Source organism: Miscanthus floridulus, chromosome 13, assembly GCF_019320115.1.
Source record: "Miscanthus floridulus cultivar M001 chromosome 13, ASM1932011v1, whole genome shotgun sequence".
NCBI classification, from domain to species: domain Eukaryota; kingdom Viridiplantae; phylum Streptophyta; class Magnoliopsida; order Poales; family Poaceae; genus Miscanthus; species Miscanthus floridulus.
In genome coordinates, this window is record NC_089592.1 from 80,047,156 (window position 1) to 80,065,969 (window position 18,814).

Below are 18,814 nucleotides of genomic sequence, written 5' to 3' on the forward strand. Positions count from 1 at the left end.
ATATCATGGCTTTGGTACTACTATGAGCGTCCTGCTACTATGGAGATAACTTGGATTGTGGTGACCAGGTGGCCTTTAATAAATTGTCAAACAATTTTGACTCCTAAGCATGCTTTCTCAAAGATGTGTTTTCCTGTATATTTTGGATCATTGCCTTGGTTTCCCAAGCTATAGAGATCAAGCATGTGAAACAAAAGATGTTGATGTTTAAATCCTCTATGAAACATGCCTGTAAACGAGCTTGTCAAAGCTTGGCATCTCGTACTTCTGTTGAGTTGGACTCTGAGTCCGTCAGCTTGGATAGATATGAGGCTTGGCTTGGGTTTTTTTTTTGTGTTCGTATCATTTTTTTGAATCATAAGTCAATCCCATTCCATGTTTGAGTATGATTTGAATTATCTAATATCACCATAGCGTTAGCACGGACATTATACTAGTTTTAGGTAAATGATCGTCTGCAGGCATCGTTCCCATTTCTAGTTCTACGTATTCATTATAGTGGAAACTCATTGTGAACTGTTGCTACTCTCCATTTTTTTCCGATAATCAGATAAAGGATAAAAATCCGGCTTCATCTACTCAGGGTAGAATAAGACCACATTATTACAAACTATCTGAGCCCAAGTCCCAAACACAAACGCGTCCGAGCTGTTAGAGTGCATGGTTAGTTCAGACCCAAACAGATCTACTAACCGATGAACACGGAAGTATAACCACCATAAAAGAAAATACGTAAACGAGAACGATACCGAGGCACGATGTTTTCTCAATGAGATTCGGTGACGTGCCTAATCCTCAGGGCAATAACTATGGGCGCTCCTTCTCATAATATAGCAGCTACACCGACATCGGGTTGATCCACCATGCAAACACCCGAGACAAGATCCATCCAAGAGACTCCTTACCGCACATCAGGCCTGCCGCCTACCAATACCTAGACATCTGCCGCACCGAAAGTACACCCACCGCTCCATCAGAACAACACAGTCCACGACTGTGGCTTTTGCCACCATCATTGCTAATCATGCAATGACCACCCCGATCAAGATCAACCACCCGTTAGTCTGACCGCGAGTCAAAGCTGCCGTCTTCATTCACGACGTCTTTCAACCGCACCGTCGAACTTGGCCGTCACATCTGACCGACCCTTATCGAACAGCTGCCACCAGCCGTCATCAACCCGATCTCTATGTCTAGACGAATCCCTGTTGATTGCAGCCCATTGGACGGTCCGAGCCACCCGCTCGAAGTTTCCAACTACACCGATCGTGTCGTCGATTGCCGCTATGCTCCACCTTGCACCATGTCCTTTCTCGGACACTCGTGCAAGCCTTGCGCGGTGTGGAACATATACATTGCACCTCCCATGATCTTCTTCTATGAAGCTGGCTGTAGATACCACTTGTTAGAGTGCATGGTTAGTTCCAGACCCAAACGGATCTACTAACCGATGAACACGGAAGCATAACCACCATAGAAGAAAATACACAAACAAGAACGACACCAAGGCACAATGTTTTTTTAACGAGGTTCGGTGATGTGCCTAATCCTCGGGGCAATGATTACGGGCACTCCTCCCCATAAAACCAGCTGTCTCGTAGCCATCCAAACCAGCTGCCGAGTCGTATCATGGTTACAACAGGGATTGCCTCATATTTATGGCCTGCTAGGATACAGAGTTCGACTCCAACTCTATTCTAGCCCCTAATACAACTCAAGTTGTAGCGTAACCAAATTATACACATATTCGACGAATATCTAACACGAGCTGAATTTAAACAAATACCAGAGCAACACTAATGGAGACCCATCCGACAAGTAGATAACCAACCAAACGACGCAAAAAACGCAACGCGGCCTCCTCCAGTAGCCGAGCAGCGTGAAGGCGCTACTCTTCATGATCCACCAAATGAGATCTGGCAAATTTAAGATACAAATCTCTAATAGCATGCATCTCAATAGCTGCATCTTGTATTGGGATCCGTTCTCTAGGTTGTTTCTTCGAGCAGGATATTCCAAGAGCAACAACAGAAACCAAGCAATTCCGAATTCTACTTCTTGTAGCTCTGTTGTTAGCATCTATGTGCATCCAAATTGTTGGGTCAACAATCTCCCATATTCTCTCTGGAAGTGCATTCTCTGAAAACTTGTGCAGATCCAATGAATCACTGAACATCTGATCTGTTGGGCTCCTTCCAGTAAACATCTCAAGAAGTAATATGCCGAGGCTATAAACATCACCTTGTGTCGAGACAAAAGAACCTTCGCCACACTCTATGAATGTGCAAAAGAACAAAAGTCACTACGCTATGTTCATAAAAGAACTAGGAATAATGTGCAAATACCAAAATAACTATATCAATTACCTGGAGCAACATAACCGATGGTGCCTCTTATTCCAGTTGTGCTAGTTGAATTTTGTTGGGTTCTATTAGCACTTTCTGGAAGGATTTTTGATATGCCAAAGTCTCCAACTCGAGCACTCATGTCTTCTGCAAGAAGGATGTTGCTTGTCTTGAGATCGCAATGAATGATTGATGGCTGACAGTGATTGTGAAGATAGTCCAAAGCATCGAAGATATTGACAGCAATGTGTAACTTTTGTTCAAGGCTAAGAGTATTTGTCTAAGCAAGTGTGTCAGACTCTGGGTGGAGCCAACTCTTCAGGTCACCATTTGGCATGAACTCAAAAACTAGTGCCTTGAACTCTTCACCCTGGTGATTGATATTTGAGCAGCAAGTGATTATCTTAATAAGACAACGGTGACGCACGCTTCTCAGTGCCTCACATTCAGCCACAAAGCTTCTAGTGCAGTCCTAGACTGCTTTGTGTTAAAAACCTTTACAGCTACTGTAGTGCCCAGATCATGTAAAGTACATTATAAACCATGCCATAGCTTCCTTGTCCAACCAAATTGGCCTCGGAAAACCCATTGGTTCCATTTGACAATGCATGATAAGAAACTCTTTCATATTGTTCCTCAGTTGTGGATATGAGTTGAGTTTCATGCCTTTTTCTGAGCTTCTTGTGGATCAGCTGAATAAGTATAACTACTAAAACTGAAGATACAAGCACGCTGATTGATGTTAGGGTAATCATAAGGGATTTCGATAAATGCCTTTTCTTCTTTTTTGAAGCAAATATGGAACATGGAGCTAGATGAAGCTCAGGTATTCCGCCACAAAGCCCATCGTTCCCTAGCTTGAACCGACATGTTCATTCCATTTTAAAAAAACACCCTTTTTTGGCACTTCACCCTGTAAATCATTAAAGGACAGATCTAATTTTGACAATGATGTCAAATTCTGAAGACATGTGGGGATCAAACCTGACAAGTTGTTGTGTGCTAGATACAATTCTTGTAGGCCAACAACACTCAAAGGGCATCAGGAATACTCCCGTACAACTTGTTCATGGTCATGTTGAGTATATCAAGGCCGTTTAAATTCTTCACAGATTGTGGTACACTGTTCTCAAATGAGTTCTGGTCCAGGAATAACCATTCCAATGATTCGCATTTTCGAATACTATCAGGTATGTTGCCAGACAACTGGTTTCCTGATAGAAGCAGTCGATTAATTAATGCTTGTCAGGCTACCAACTTCAGTAGGAAGTGGTCCAGACTCCAGACAACGAATTATATGATAAGTCTAAGTAGAATGAGAGCGCAGTAAGTTTGAAAACCTCTCTAGGGATTGAACCATTCAGTTGATTCGTTGAGAGATCAAGGGCAACCAGATTTTTTAAGTTCCCGAAGCTTGCTGGAATTGGCCCCTCTAGGTTGCCATTGTATAAACCAAGCAAATTCAACTGTGTAAGATTTCCTAGTGATGAAGGTATGAGGCCTGACAAGTTAGTGTTGTAAAGGTATAAATCAACCAGGTTTTCAAGCCTACCAATGCTCTCTGGAATCGCTCCTGATATGGATGTATTCTCAATGCCAAATATTTCCAGACCAACCAAATTGCCAATTAATGTTGGTCGGAATAGACCCGAAAATTCTATTTTCTCCTAACATAAGATATCTGAGAGTTGTCGATAGGTTTGTAACTGAACTAGGAAGTTTTCCAATGAAGGAGTTATGGCTGAGATCGAGATCCTGAAGCTGACTGCAGTTCGATAGCATGGTGATGAATTCCCACCCCTCCTCATTCGCTTCTATCTTGCTGTCATATACCATTAGGGAACGGAGACCTTTCAATCTCCCCAAAGTAGGAGGAACGGGTCCTCAGAAATTGTTCTTAGAAAGCTGAATGTTCATGAGAGCAGAGAGGTTGGATAGTGAAACTGGGATAGTTCCATGAAACTTGTTGTCACAAAAGTTGAGAGTTTCTATGTTGGGGAACCTATCGCCGATATTAGTAGGGATAGTTCCAGACAACGAGTTTGAATTTACAAAGAAATCTTGCAACATAGACAAATTGTACAGAGTGTGGAAGCACACCTGAGAGGTTGTTATTTTGGAGATAAAGGAGTCTTAGGCCTCCAATGCTGCCAAGTTCAGTTGGTATTGGGCCTTCCAGCTGGCCGGTTTCTACGCGGATCAAGAATGTGTAGAGATGACATGTTGGCTAGTGATACTGGGATATAGCCCGTCAGGCTATTGTTTCCCAGAGAGAGGATTCGAAGGTTTGTGAGCTTGCGGCCAAGCTCAACAGGAATACGACCATGTAGCTGGTTAGTTCTGGCTCCCAAGAAATTTAAGCTGACGCAGGAGCTGAGGCTGGCAGGCAGTGCTCCGGAGAGCATGTTGTTGCTCAGGTCAAGCTTACGAAGACGTACCAGGTGGCCGATGCTCGGAGGGATGCTCCCTTCAAACCAATTGAAGGTCAGGTTCAGTGTCCTGAGGAAGGTGAGGTTCCCGATGGCCGGAGACAGGGTGCCGGTGAGTCCACGGGAGGTCAGGTTGAGGCCCACCACTTGGCGGTGCCTAGCCCCGCACAGGACCCCCTCCCAACCGCAGAAGCCACCAACGTTGCTGCTGTTCCGCGAAGCAAGCGGGTTGCCATGATCATGACCGCCGTTGATCGCCGCGGCTTTGAACGCAAGCAGCGCGGCCTCGTCGCCGGATTGTCCGGCGGTCACGGGTACCGAGATGGACACGGAGGCGGACAGCAGGAGGAGCGGCAACAGCAGTAAGCTCGCCGAGCCCATTACTGCCGTGCAGATTTCTTTGTAGCTTGTGGTGCTTCTTGAGCGCGCGATCGATCGATGGGTATGTGTCACACCCAATTTTAAGAACAAAAGAGGATGTATAAAAGTCTTATGTGCACCCCAGGAACGGTCGCACACATAAGTAGACAAATTGTAAATTGTACCATCACAATGTTTATTACATAGCGAATAAATATTCAACACATAGTCTCAAACATAAATATAATAACTACTAAGATAACTCTCTTGCGGAAGCTCCAACAGGGACGTCAACTGGTGAACACCAAGCCTAATACTCATCACGGTAATCTTCAATCCATTCCTGATCTGTTACCCATCCGGGATTTTTCCAACATAAAAGGTAAAGCAAGGCATAAGTACATGTCGTACTTAACAAGGTAACTGAGGGTTCATGAGGCTCAAGTAGCTGACACTGGTTTACTGCGGTTAGCATTTAAGTAATCATCAAGTTTAGCAATTATTAACAACAAGGTAGTACCATAATTCCCATAACACATGATCATTATACTGAGACATCAATTAGCTTAAAGACAACTTAGTTAAGCACAATTAATCAAGAGCTCATTTATGGTGTAAGAATCCCTTGGCCGCTCGTGACCGTGAGCACGGCTAGTATACCAGTTATTAACTCTGCGCAGAGGTGTACACTTTCACTGTGAGTCATGTTGTTCAAATGTATGGGTTAATTACGTCCAAACACCGAACACCATATAAAACTACTCAGAAGTTCGTCTAACCGGGAAGGGCCGCAGGGTCATCGGATATAGGAACCCCCCTTCCAAAAAAAAAGGGCCGCTTCCATAGCAAGGCACAACAGGATAGAGGCTGTCCTATACCCAACTCGCAGTATCCTCTAAGCCTGCTAGAAAAGGTCTCCCAAGCAACTAAAGCCAGAGCCATGTAGCCCTCACAGCTGTACTTTAAGTCCCGGATGATCACTTACAAACAAGTCCTTGAGGAGAGGGAATTAAACCCTCCTGTCATTGCTAGCAAGTCATCTTAAATTGTTTAAAGCTCAATTATCAGTCAAGTATCAAGATCATGGTTATTATTTAGCGCTAGCGTAACACTACCCAAATGCATAAATCCAGGTTTTCAAGGTATTCAAGATCAAATTCTAGGAAATCCTACCATAGGTAGCAAGGAAGACACATGCATATGTATTTTAGTGAGCGTCATGAATAGGACAACAAGGAAGGTCCTTAGCTATACTTGCCTTAATCAAAGTTCTCCTGAAAGTCTTGCTGGTCTTGCTGGTCGTAGAAGTTCTCTTGTTCACCAACGTAAACCTCACCGTCTGAACTCGATCAACAACACCAAGCAGCAACATACAATCATCCGAGCAATCATACACGAGGCAAACAAATAGATTTAATTAGAACAGTACACCACCAGCGATAAAAACAGTTTGAAAAGCGCATGAAAACATTCTACTTGTCACTACGATCGGATAGACGCGAAGATCACGAAAAACGGAGTTACGAAGAGAAAGTTATGATTAAAACAAGTTTTCCTATTAAAGAAATAGATTAAATATAAACTCAAAATTTAAAGTTCAAAAACATGGTGGCAACCTATATGAACAGATAGATCTCGAAAAGACGAATCTAACGCAAGTTGAATGATCCAATTTGGAGTTAAAACGAATAAGTTATGAGCAATTAAAGGTAGTGGCAAAACTGTAATTAATTAGAACTTCTATTTGAATCTGCAAATTGGAAAATACGTTTTCAAAACGAGAAAACGTATTCACTGGAATACGCCAAGGGACGGCGGGTTCTATATTTAAAAACGGCAGGGTCTCTTTAACAACAATGCCAACCGAAAGGGTACGGGGGTTAGTCAGCCGCTGGATCCAATCTGAACGGCCCAGATTAAATCGGGGAAAGGGGGAGGCGGCACTGTCGGCCGGAACGGAGGCAGACCGCGGCGGCGGCCATTGCCGACTGCGAGAACCTCGCCGGCGTTGCTGGTTAGGGCGACTCCGGTCACCAAACTAGGCGGGGCCGGTACCAAAAGAAAGAGGGGAACACGACGGACTCACCAGCGACGAAGATGGTGTTTGGGGGTGACAGCGAACGACGTGCGGCAGCGGATGGCGGACGGAGAAGACCTGTGCACGGTGGCGTCCTGAGATAAGCAAAATTGAACCAAAATAAATGACGCGAGGAGTTCACGATGACGATGCGAGACTCGTTTGCTTCTTACGGCGGCTCCGAAGATGACAAAGCGGCAGAATTAATCTCGGTGGCGGCCGAATAGGGTTGCGGCTGCACTCGAGCTCGGAAAACGATGGCGGCGGTTCGCTTAGGGTTGCCAAAGGCGTCGCGGACGCAGGCTCTTGGACTATATAGGGGAGACGGGTGACGCGAACGGCCACACGCAAGAACTCGGCGTCCGGTTTGGGATAAAGCCTGGCTCGTTGCCGAGTCGGAGGAGGAAGAAGGGTGCGGCCCCAGCGGTCGGCGGCTCAAGGAAGAAAAAGGCGGCTGCTGCCCGCGGCTGGGCCTCGGCCTCGGCCCAAGAAGGAGGGGAAGGCCGGCAACTGCGTTGGGCCTGGAGGAACGAAATGGCCAAGCGCCCGAGCAGGCTGAAAGCAAGGAGGGATGGGCCTTTCGGCCAGAAACAGTGAAAACAGGGTTTCTCTTTTTCTTTCTTTTTATTTATCAAGCACTTAGAATCCTTTTCAAAAGAACTTGAATTCTCTTTCGAAATCAAACAAAACCAAATCAATTCAACACAAAATATGCACCAGCATGAATGCTCAAGCATGTATTTAACTTTGACATTGATTTTATTTTATTTGACCTATGTTTACATGCTCACACAAATAAAAGTAAATCAATTTAGCTACTACAAATTTTCGGGTGTTACAAATCTACCCCCCTTAAGAGAATCTCGTCCTCGAGATTAGGCTATGCTTACTCAAACAACTGCGGGTATGTCTTTCTCAATTCATCTTCTCTTTCCCAAGTTGCCTCTGCTTTCGAATACCGATTCCACTGAACCTTGCACATCCTAATTGTTCTGCTTCTTGTAACTTTCTCTGCTATATCCAAAATCTTAATTGGAAACTCCTCATATGTCAGATCATCCTTAACAGCAAGTTCCTCTAATGGTATTTGCTCCTCAGGCACACGCAAACACTTCTTAAGTTGAGAAACATGGAACACATCATGCACTCCTGATAAATTTTCAGGCAATTCCAACTGATACGCCACTTCTCCACGTCTCTTTAGAATTTTGAAAGGACCAACATACCTCGGTGCTAACTTTCCTTTCATGTTAAACCTCTTTACACTCCTCATTGGTGACACCTTCAAGTACACATAATCTCCTTCTTCGAAAACTAATTCTCTCCTTCGATTATCAGCATAACTCTTCTGACGGGTTTGTGCCACTCTCAGATTCTCTCTAATCTTTCTCACTTGCTCTTCAGCGTTTCTAAGCACATCTGGTCCAAACACTTGACTTTCACCTGTTTGATTCCAAAATAAGGGTGTTCTACACTTACGCCCATACAAAGCTTCAAATGGTGACATCTTGAGACTCTGTTGATAGCTGTTGTTGTATGAGAACTCTGCATAAGACAAACTCTTATCCCAACTAGTACCATACTGCAACGTACATGCTCTCAACATGTCTTCTAGTATCTGATTAAGTCTTTCTGTTTGCCCATCTGTCTGAGGATGATAAGCAGTACTGAAGTTCAACTCTGTACCCAAAGAACTGTGGATTTGCTTCCAAAAGTGAGAGGTAAACTGTGATCCTCTATCAGACACAATTTTCTTTGGAACCCCATGCAGACACACTATTCTTTCCATGTATAGCTCTGCTAATTTTGGCCCATCGTAAGTAGTCTTAACAGGTAGAAAGTGAGCAACTTTAGTCAATCGATCCACAATTACCCATATCGAATCATAACCTTTCTGGGTATGGGGTAATCCTACTATGAAGTCCATACCAACTTCTTCCCACTTCCACTCTGGGATCTTCATCGGTTGCAACAATCCTGCAGGTCTCTGGTGCTCAGCTTTCACTCTCTGACATGTGTCACACAAAGCTACGTACTCAGCCACATCTCTCTTTAATCCGTACCACCAGTACTTTTCCTTAAGATCTAGATACATCTTAGTACTTCCAGGATGAATAGAGTAAGCTGACTCATGTGCCTCCCGCAGAATTGCATTACGAATAGATTTCACTTCAGGCACACAAATCCTCTTCCCAAACCACAAAGTACCATTCTCATCTATAGTGAATCCGGGTGCTTTCCCAATCACTACGTTCTCTGCGATCTCTTTTAACTTCTCATCCTCTAACTGACCTTTACGTATCTCCTGCTCTAACGTAGGAGTCACTTCTACCTCCATAACGTTTGCAACTATACCAAGATTCAAGTGTTTCAACTCTTCACATAACTTCTCTGACTCAGGTCCCTTGATACAACTATTGTCATATCTCTTCCTACTAAGAGCATCGGCCACCACGTTTGCCTTACCAGGATGATAGTGCACTTCTAGATCATAATCCTTGATTAGTTCCAACCAACGACGTTGTCTCAAATTCAGATCTGTCTGAGTGAATATGTACTTCAAACTCTTATGATCGGTAAAGATATCACTCTTATGCCCAATCAGATAGTGTCTCCAGATTTTTAAGGCATGAACCACAGCCGCTAACTCCAAATCATGAGTAGGATAATTCAACTCATGTTTCCTCAGCTGTCTAGATGCATAAGCAACAACTCTACCCTCTTGCATAAGAACACATCCCAATCCTTGACGAGATGCATCACAATAGATAGAGAATTTCTTATTTAGATCAGGCAAAATCAGCACTGGAGCTGTTGTCAATCGCTTCTTTAATTCTTCAAAACTAGCTTGACACTTACTAGACCACTCAAACTTAGCATTCTTCTCTAACAGGGCTGTCATGGGTTTAGCAAGCTTGGAGAAACCTTCAATGAATCTTCGATAATAACCAGCTAAACCAAGAAAGCTACGGATCTCACTTACATCAGTAGGTGGCTTCCAATTCAGTACATCCTTCACCTTGCCTGGATCCACTGCTATACCACCATTAGAAACAACATGTCCAAGAAAAGAGACTTCTTTTAACCAGAATTCACACTTACTACGCTTAGCATACAACTTATGCTCTCTAAGCTTCTGCAGCACCAATCTCAGATGTTCAGCATGATCATCTTCAGTCTTAGAGAATACCAATATATCGTCAATGAATACTACCACAAACTTATCAAGATACTCCATAAACACCTTATTCATCATATACATAAAGTAGGCAGGTGCGTTGGTCAAACCAAACGACATAATTGTATACTCATATAACCCGTACCTTGTAGTAAAAGTTGTTTTTGGTATATCAGTATTCCGAATCTTCAACTGATGATAACCAGAACGCAGATCAATCTTAGAAAACACACAAGCACCTCTCAACTGGTCAAACAAGTCATCAATTCTAGGCAATGGGTACTTGTTTTTGATAGTTACCTCATTAAGAGATCGATAATCCACACACATACGCTGTGTTCCATCCTTCTTGTCAACAAAGATCATAGGCGCTCCCCAAGGTGATGCACTAGGACGTATGAAACCTTTCTCTGACAACTCTTTCAATTGTTTCTTAAGTTCTTCTAATTCGTTAACCCCCATTCTATATGGTCTCTTAGCTATAGGTGCAGTACCAGGTAATAATTCAATTATAAACTCAATATCACGGTCAGGTGGCATACCTGGCAAATCATCGGGGAAGACATCTAGGAATTCCTCCACAACACGATCCTGGGGATTAGCATCATCATCTAGTTGATTCACTGTAGCTGTTGGTGGTGGTTGCACTGTCACGCCAACACTGATTCGTTCTCCCTTTGGTGTTGTCACTACCACAACTCTCTCCTGACACTGAATCACAGCTCGGTGTTCCTTCATCCAATCCATACCCAGGATCACATCGATCCTAAAGGTTCTCAACACAATAGGACTGACTGTGAAGTCTACCCCCCTTAAGGTAAGACTTGCTGAAGGGCAACAATGTGCAACTGGTATTGATCCCCCCGGTGAGTTTACTAGCATTTGAGTCTTCATTGTAATTAAAGGTATGCTATGTGTTCTAACAAATGCTTGAGAAATAAAAGTATGCGAAGCTCCAGAGTCAAAAAGAACATTAGCAGGGATAGAGTTGATGTTGAACGTACCCATCATAACTTCTGGTGCACCATCCACACTCTCAGGCGCCACATGGTTCACTCTTCCCGTGTTGTACGTGGGCTTCTGGTTGCTATTCTGCCTCTGAGGTATCTGTTGATTCGGCTTCTGTGGGCAATGATTAGCATAATGCCCCACATCTCCACACCGAAAACACCTATTGGGGGTACTAGGTGCACTGCTCTTCATCGGGGTGCTCTTGGGCATTCCCTGGCGTGGAGTCTGATTGCCCCCTTGTGGCGGAGCACGCTGGTTCCAATTCTGCTGTTGGTTCTGAGAGTGTTGTGGAAACTGACCCCGGTTCCACAGACTGACTGGACCTTGATACCTTTGCTGATTATTGTAGCGCGGGCGTGTGTTGCTTCCGGAGGCCTGTCCCTTCATCTTTCTCTTCCTGTCCCTCTCCAATCGCATATTGTCAAGCACAATAGCGCGATTCACTAACTGCTGGAAATTAGCATACGTGTTACCAGCCAACTGCAACCTGAGATCATAGTAGATTCCCTTGAGGAAGAGACGTTGCTTATCTGCATCCTCCCTCACGTCATTAGGAGCATAGCGAGCCAACTGAGCAAACTTGTCGTGATACTCACTGACAGACATAGAACCCATCCTGAGAGACCTGAATTCCTCCTGCTTGAGCTCTATCAAACCATCTGGAATATGGTGTGCCTTGAAATCCCTCACAAATTCTAGCCAAGTGATGGCAGGAGCATTGTTGGGACGAGCAGACTGATATGACTCCCACCAAGTCTGAGCTGCTCCCTGAAGCTGTCCCGATGCATACAACACCTTTTGTTGATCATCACACTGAGCGATGTTGAGTTGTTTCTCCACTGCGCGTAGCCAATCACCTGCCTCCAAGGGGTCAGCGGCATGAGAGAAAACTGGAGGATGTCCTTGCATGAATTCCCTCCGCTTGTCTCTCGGTGGTGGAGGGGCTGGCGCTCCAATCGGTTGGTTCTGAAAGAACTGCATCATGGACTGCATGAACCGTCCTTGCATCGCCAACACCTCTGCTGCGGTCATGGGTGGTGGTGGGGGTGGTGGAGCATCTCTCCCACGTCCTCTATTTCCTCCACGGCCAGACATCTGAAATCCAACACGAAACATCACCAATATGTAAGAGATAGGCAATTCTGAAAATTTCTGGGCGTGATGCAGAATCAGCAGGTCAGAAAAACTGCCATAACTCGAGTTCCATACATCCAAATAAGATGATCTTTATACGGTTGGAAAGATTAAGAAATTTTCTACAACTTTCATTTAGACCACATTTTCTGATTCTAAAGTTATGTTAATCAAAAACAGACCACAACAGAAACTGTTCTCAGATTCCAGACAGCACAGAGACTTCAGCTTGCAACCGTTATAACTTTTAATCCAGAATCGATAATGAGGTGGTTCTTGCGGCATTGGAAAGATACAAAGGTCTATTTATTCCCACAAAAATTTCATGTCCATAGCTCGAACAGGTGAAAAGTTATAACCAGAACATCACAGACTGTCCCAGAAAACAGCAAGCACAGAGACATGATAGACTAACCCAAACCATATATTATAGCACTTTTAACCTTAATATTTTTAACTAAGGAACTCGTGGACATGCCCACAAGGTTCCAGCACTCAACACAAAGATCCAAATCACACATATATCACAATAATAATTCAGCAAGCACACCAATAGTTCACAAACACTTAAAAGACTTGAATCGACTCCCGATACTAAAACGTGTCCATTACAGTGGTTTCATAAACTTAAGGGGCGGCGTTCTTCTTGGTGGAGGGCTCATCTAGCTTCTCAAACAGCTTGGGACGGCCTAATTCAGCGTTTAGGCCATCAATATCTTTCTGGTATTCTTTGATCATGTCTTGTGCCTTCATCAGCTCTCCTTCTAACGCTCCCACCTTATTTGTAAGTTCACGGTTTAACTCAACGGTGGCCTCAAGAGTCTTCGATCCTTTTACCACGACCTCTATGGTCCAACTATTTTCCTTCGGAAGATAGCATGGGTAATACAAAAGTCCATCGTCCTTCTTATCATCAGAGAGACGGCCACGGTAGTAGGCAAGTGCGATGGAAGCAGCATCCTCCATGCTTCTTTCCGCGGTAGCTTGACTTACACGGTGGGTGACAACTGCATCTATCTTGCGAGTATTCGGCGTCCTGATCAGCAACCGAGTATCCCAAGATGAACCAATCAGAGGGTGACTGTGCTCCGTAGTGTGATACTCCAGAGTGGCTTGTAGGTCTGGATAATAATACTCCAACAGCAATGTCAGCAAGTCATGATAGAAGGCATTGTCATCCGGCTCCTTGATGCTTGACTTGTCAGTCCAACCTATACGAGGCAGTGGCTGGAGTACTTCATCTTCATCATCGTTGGTCAAGTCAATGGCCTCCACACGTGCTGGGGATTGAGCTATCGGAGTTGAAGAAGAATGGACCTCTTCTCCAACCTCAATCTTCCAGTTTTTCCTCTGGACGTCCTCTCTAGGCTCCATTGGTTCATACACAGCACGCTGTGGTTGAAAGCATCCAACGTACAAGCGGGAAGACTTGCGGTCACGTGTCATCTACAGAAGTTTCAAATTAATTAGAATAGGATCAATTGATTTTATAATAGAATAAGACAAAAGAAGCACAAAAAAAAACTTAGCAGATAGCAAGATCGAGGTGGAAAGCATGAAACCAGTGAAGCAAAGGAAGCTAAAAACGGCCATTCTAACTAGGCTTGCGTCCTACAGTCAACAATGCTCTGATACCAATCTGTCACACCCAATTTTAAGAACAAAAGAGGATGTATAAAAGTCTTATGTGCACCCCAGGAACGGTCGCACACATAAGTAGACAAATTGTAAATTGTACCATCACAATGTTTATTACATAGCGAATAAATATTCAACACATAGTCTCAAACATAAATATAATAACTACTAAGATAACTCTCTTGCGGAAGCTCCAACAGGGACGTCAACTGGTGAACACCAAGCCTAATACTCATCACGGTAATCTTCAATCCATTCCTGATCTGTTACCCATCCGGGATTTTTCCAACATAAAAGGTAAAGCAAGGCATAAGTACATGTCGTACTTAACAAGATAATTGAGGGTTCATGAGGCTCAAGTAGCTGACACTGGTTTACTGCGGTTAGCATTTAAGTAATCATCAAGTTTAGCAATTATTAACAACAAGGTAGTACCATAATTCCCATAACACATGATCATTATACTGAGACATCAATTAGCTTAAAGACAACTTAGTTAAGCACAATTAATCAAGAGCTCATTTATGGTGTAAGAATCCCTTGGCCGCTCGTGACCGTGAGCACGGCTAGTATACCAGTTATTAACTCCGCGCAGAGGTGTACACTTTCACTGTGAGTCATGTTGTTCAAATGTATGGGTTAATTACGTCCAAACACCGAACACCATATAAAACTACTCAGAAGTTCGTCTAACCAGGAAGGGCCGCAGGGTCATCGGATATAGGAACCCCCCTTCCAAAAAAAAGGGCCGCTTCCATAGCAAGGCACAACAGGATAGAGGCTGTCCTATACCCAACTCGCAGTATCCTCTAAGCCTGCTAGAAAATGTCTCCCAAGCAACTAAAGCCAGAGCCATGTAGCCCTCACAGCTGTACTTTAAGTCCCGGATGATCACTTACAAACAAGTCCTTGAGGAGAGGGAATTAAACCCTCCTGTCATTGCTAGCAAGTCATCTTAAATTGTTTAAAGCTCAATTATCAGTCAAGTATCAAGATCATGGTTATTATTTAGCGCTAGCGTAACACTACCCAAATGCATAAATCCAGGTTTTCAAGGTATTCAAGATCAAATTCTAGGAAATCCTACCATAGGTAGCAAGGAAGACACATGCATATGTATTTTAGTGAGCGTCATGAATAGGACAACAAGGAAGGTCCTTAGCTATACTTGCCTTGATCAAAGTTCTCCTGAAAGTCTTGCTGGTCTTGCTGGTCGTAGAAGTTCTCTTGTTCACCAACGTAAACCTCACCGTCTGAACTCGATCAACAACACCAAGCAGCAACATACAATCATCCGAGCAATCATACACGAGGCAAACAAATAGATTTAATTAGAACAGTACACCACCAGCGATAAAAACAGTTTGAAAAGCGCATGAAAACATTCTACTTGTCACTACGATCGTATAGACGCGAAGATCACGAAAAACGGAGTTACGACGAGAAAGTTATGATTAAAACAAGTTTTCCTATTAAAGAAATAGATTAAATATAAACTCGAAATTTAAAGTTCAAAAACATGGTGGCAACCTATATGAACAGATAGATCTCGAAAAGACGAATCTAACGCAAGTTGAATGGTCCAATTTGGAGTTAAAACGAATAAGTTATGAGCAATTAAAGGTAGTGGCAAAACTGTAATTAATTAGAACTTCTATTTGAATCTGCAAATTGGAAAATACGTTTTCAAAACGAGAAAACGTATTCACTGGAATACGCCAAGGGACGGCGGGTTCTATATTTAAAAACGGCAGGGTCTCTTTAACAACAATGCCAACCGAAAGGGTACGGGGGTTAGTCAGCCGCTGGATCCAATCTGAACGGCCCAGATTAAATCGGGGAAAGGGGGAGGCGGCACTGTCGGCCGGAACGGAGGCAGACCGCGGCGGCGGCCATTGCCGACTGCGAGAACCTCGCCGGCGTTGCTGGTTAGGGCGACTCCGGTCACCAAACTAGGCGGGGCCGGTACCAAAAGAAAGAGGGGAACACGACGGACTCACCAGCGACGAAGGTGGTGTCCGGGGGTGACAGCGAACGACGTGCGGCAGCGGATGGCGGACGGAGAAGACCTGTGCACGGTGGCGTCCTGAGATAAGCAAAATTGAACCAAAATAAATGACGCGAGGAGTTCACGATGACGATGCGAGACTCGTTTGCTTCTTACGGCGGCTCCGAAGATGACAAAGCGGCAGAATTAATCTCGGTGGCGGCCGAATAGGGTTGCGGCTGCACTCGAGCTCGGAAAACGATGGCGGCGGTTCGCTTAGGGTTGCCAAAGGCGTCGCGGACGCAGGCTCTTGGACTATATAGGGGAGACGGGTGACGCGAACGGCCACACGCGAGAACTCGGCGTCCGGTTCGGGATAAAGCCTGGCTCGTTGCCGAGTCGGAGGAGGAAGAAGGGTGCGGCCCCAGCGGTCGGCGGCTCAAGGAAGAAAAAGGCGGCTGCTGCCCGCGGCTGGGCCTCGGCCTCGGCCCAAGAAGGAGGGGAAGGCCGGCAACTGCGTTGGGCCTGGAGGAACGAAATGGCCAAGCGCCCGAGCAGGCTGAAAGCAAGGAGGGATGGGCCTTTCGGCCAGAAACAGTGAAAACAGGGTTTCTCTTTTTCTTTCTTTTTATTTATCAAGCACTTAGAATCCTTTTCAAAAGAACTTGAATTCTCTTTCGAAATCAAACAAAACCAAATCAATTCAACACAAAATATGCACCAGCATGAATGCTCAAGCATGTATTTAACTTTGACATTGATTTTATTTTATTTGACCTATGTTTACATGCTCACACAAATAAAAGTAAATCAATTTAGCTACTACAAATTTTCGGGTGTTACAGTATGAGGGAGTACTAGTAGCGAACCGTGGCGGGAATACGTGAATAAAGAACTTGTATCCGATGACTTGACCGGTCAGTATCCTGTATCTGGCTGAGACCGAGAGCCATTCCCGAGACACCGCCGCGCCTCAGCCGCCACATGCTCACATGCACTAACTGAAACACGTACTACAACTATATTTTATGAGAATTGCTTTAATTTCCAGCTCATGATGCCCCCAACTCAGGACTAATAAGTGCCGTTTGGTTCGGCTCCCGCCAGCTCCGGCTCCTCCATGTCATTTCACGGTTTATTCACTGTAGCAAGAGCCGGTTTTCTCTCTTCTACTGCCTTCTTTCACTGTAGCGGGGGTACTGTTCACGGAGCCAGCGGAACATTTCGAGGTTGGCCGGTGAAGCCGCTGGCTGTGACTGTCTGTGAGAGGGAGAGAGAAGAAGATAGAAAACCGGTTCTTGCTACAGTGAATGAACAGTGAAATGACAGGCGGGAGCCAGAGCTGCGAGCCGTGCCAAATGGCACCTTAGTCTTGTTTGGTAGGTTTCTTCTATGGCTTCGGCTCCGCTTTCGAAGTAGCTCTAACAAACAATTTATAGAAGCTATTTGGAGCTGTTTTTTTAAATAAGGGCTAGTTTGGCACCGCTCCTGCGTGCGCCGGCTCCGGCACTGTTCATGTACTGTACCGGAGCCGCAGGAGCTGCGAAAACGAGCTCCGCCGGTTTCGTGAACAGTGCCCAGTGAGCAGTGAGACGAAAAAGTAGGAGAGAGAAAAACAGCTTCAATGAACAGTGTTGCTACAGTATAGGAGAGAGAAAAACGGCTTCATAAACAGTGCCGGTGTCGATGGAAGCCGGAGCCGTCGGAGCCGAAACAAACGAGTCCTAAAAGAAGAAGAGCCAGAACAGAGAAGACCTCTGTTGCACCGATCCATGCTGAAAATATGAGCTCAAATCACCGGCGGTCCAATGCAACCGGCTAATTGCCTAGCTAATGAATGGCCGTCACATATACGTCGGCCGGTGTTTGCAGTTGACTTGAGGTCGTCGTCGGTCTCCTGCGAAACGAGAAAGAAATTATGCCGGCCCTACGCACCCTTGGGAATCTTTCATCCAACTTGACCACCATACGCTCGGTCAAGTTTTCACCCAAACTTGTTGTCCATATATGCCATCATCCGTCTTTATTGGACGCGTCTCACGATCATTTCACCGTAGGCAATATTGTCAACTAGGAGTACTCGTACCTAACCTTCCCTTATCGCTTCACAACGCGTGAACCACATGCCAGATGTTGCTGGATTTTTTTTTTTTTTTGAGAGCTTCCAGATGCTCGAGGGCAGCTGAAACGCGCTTGACTACGGCCCATCTGCAGTTGGTGGCACCACACAGCCCATAAAACTCCTGCTCTGGGTCTCTATGGGCTGTTTCTTATGACGCCCTTGTCCTCGCGCCTCCGCGAGACCGCGGCGCCGCATCGCAACCGCTGAGATCCACCGAAGGGGCCGGGAGCGCACAGCCACGCGCCAGGGCACCACCAACGACGAGCCGACGACGGACGTCCGTTTGTTAGGACACGCCGCCACGGGTGTCCACCAAGTCGACGAGGCCACACGCGCGAGCCCCGGCCGCCGGCCCGCCGACCGGCGGGCGTGCCGTGTCGTGACGTGCGTTGCATGCACTGGCGTCAAGCATACTAGACTGCATAGTAAATAGTACTCCTGCTCTACTGCCCTCTGGGCTGGTGCCACGCTCCGCCACAGTGCCCCGGTACTACTGCAAAACTGTGGTACGAGTACGACCTAAACTTTAGGTT

General features: G+C 45.2%; 1 pseudogene; it reads right to left on the bottom strand.

The window, feature by feature from the left end:
• Positions 1–1,888: 1,888 nt before the first annotated feature.
• LOC136500133 (receptor kinase-like protein Xa21) lies at positions 1,889–5,493 on the bottom strand (annotated as a pseudogene).
• Between the last annotated feature and the right edge of the window lie 13,321 nt (positions 5,494–18,814).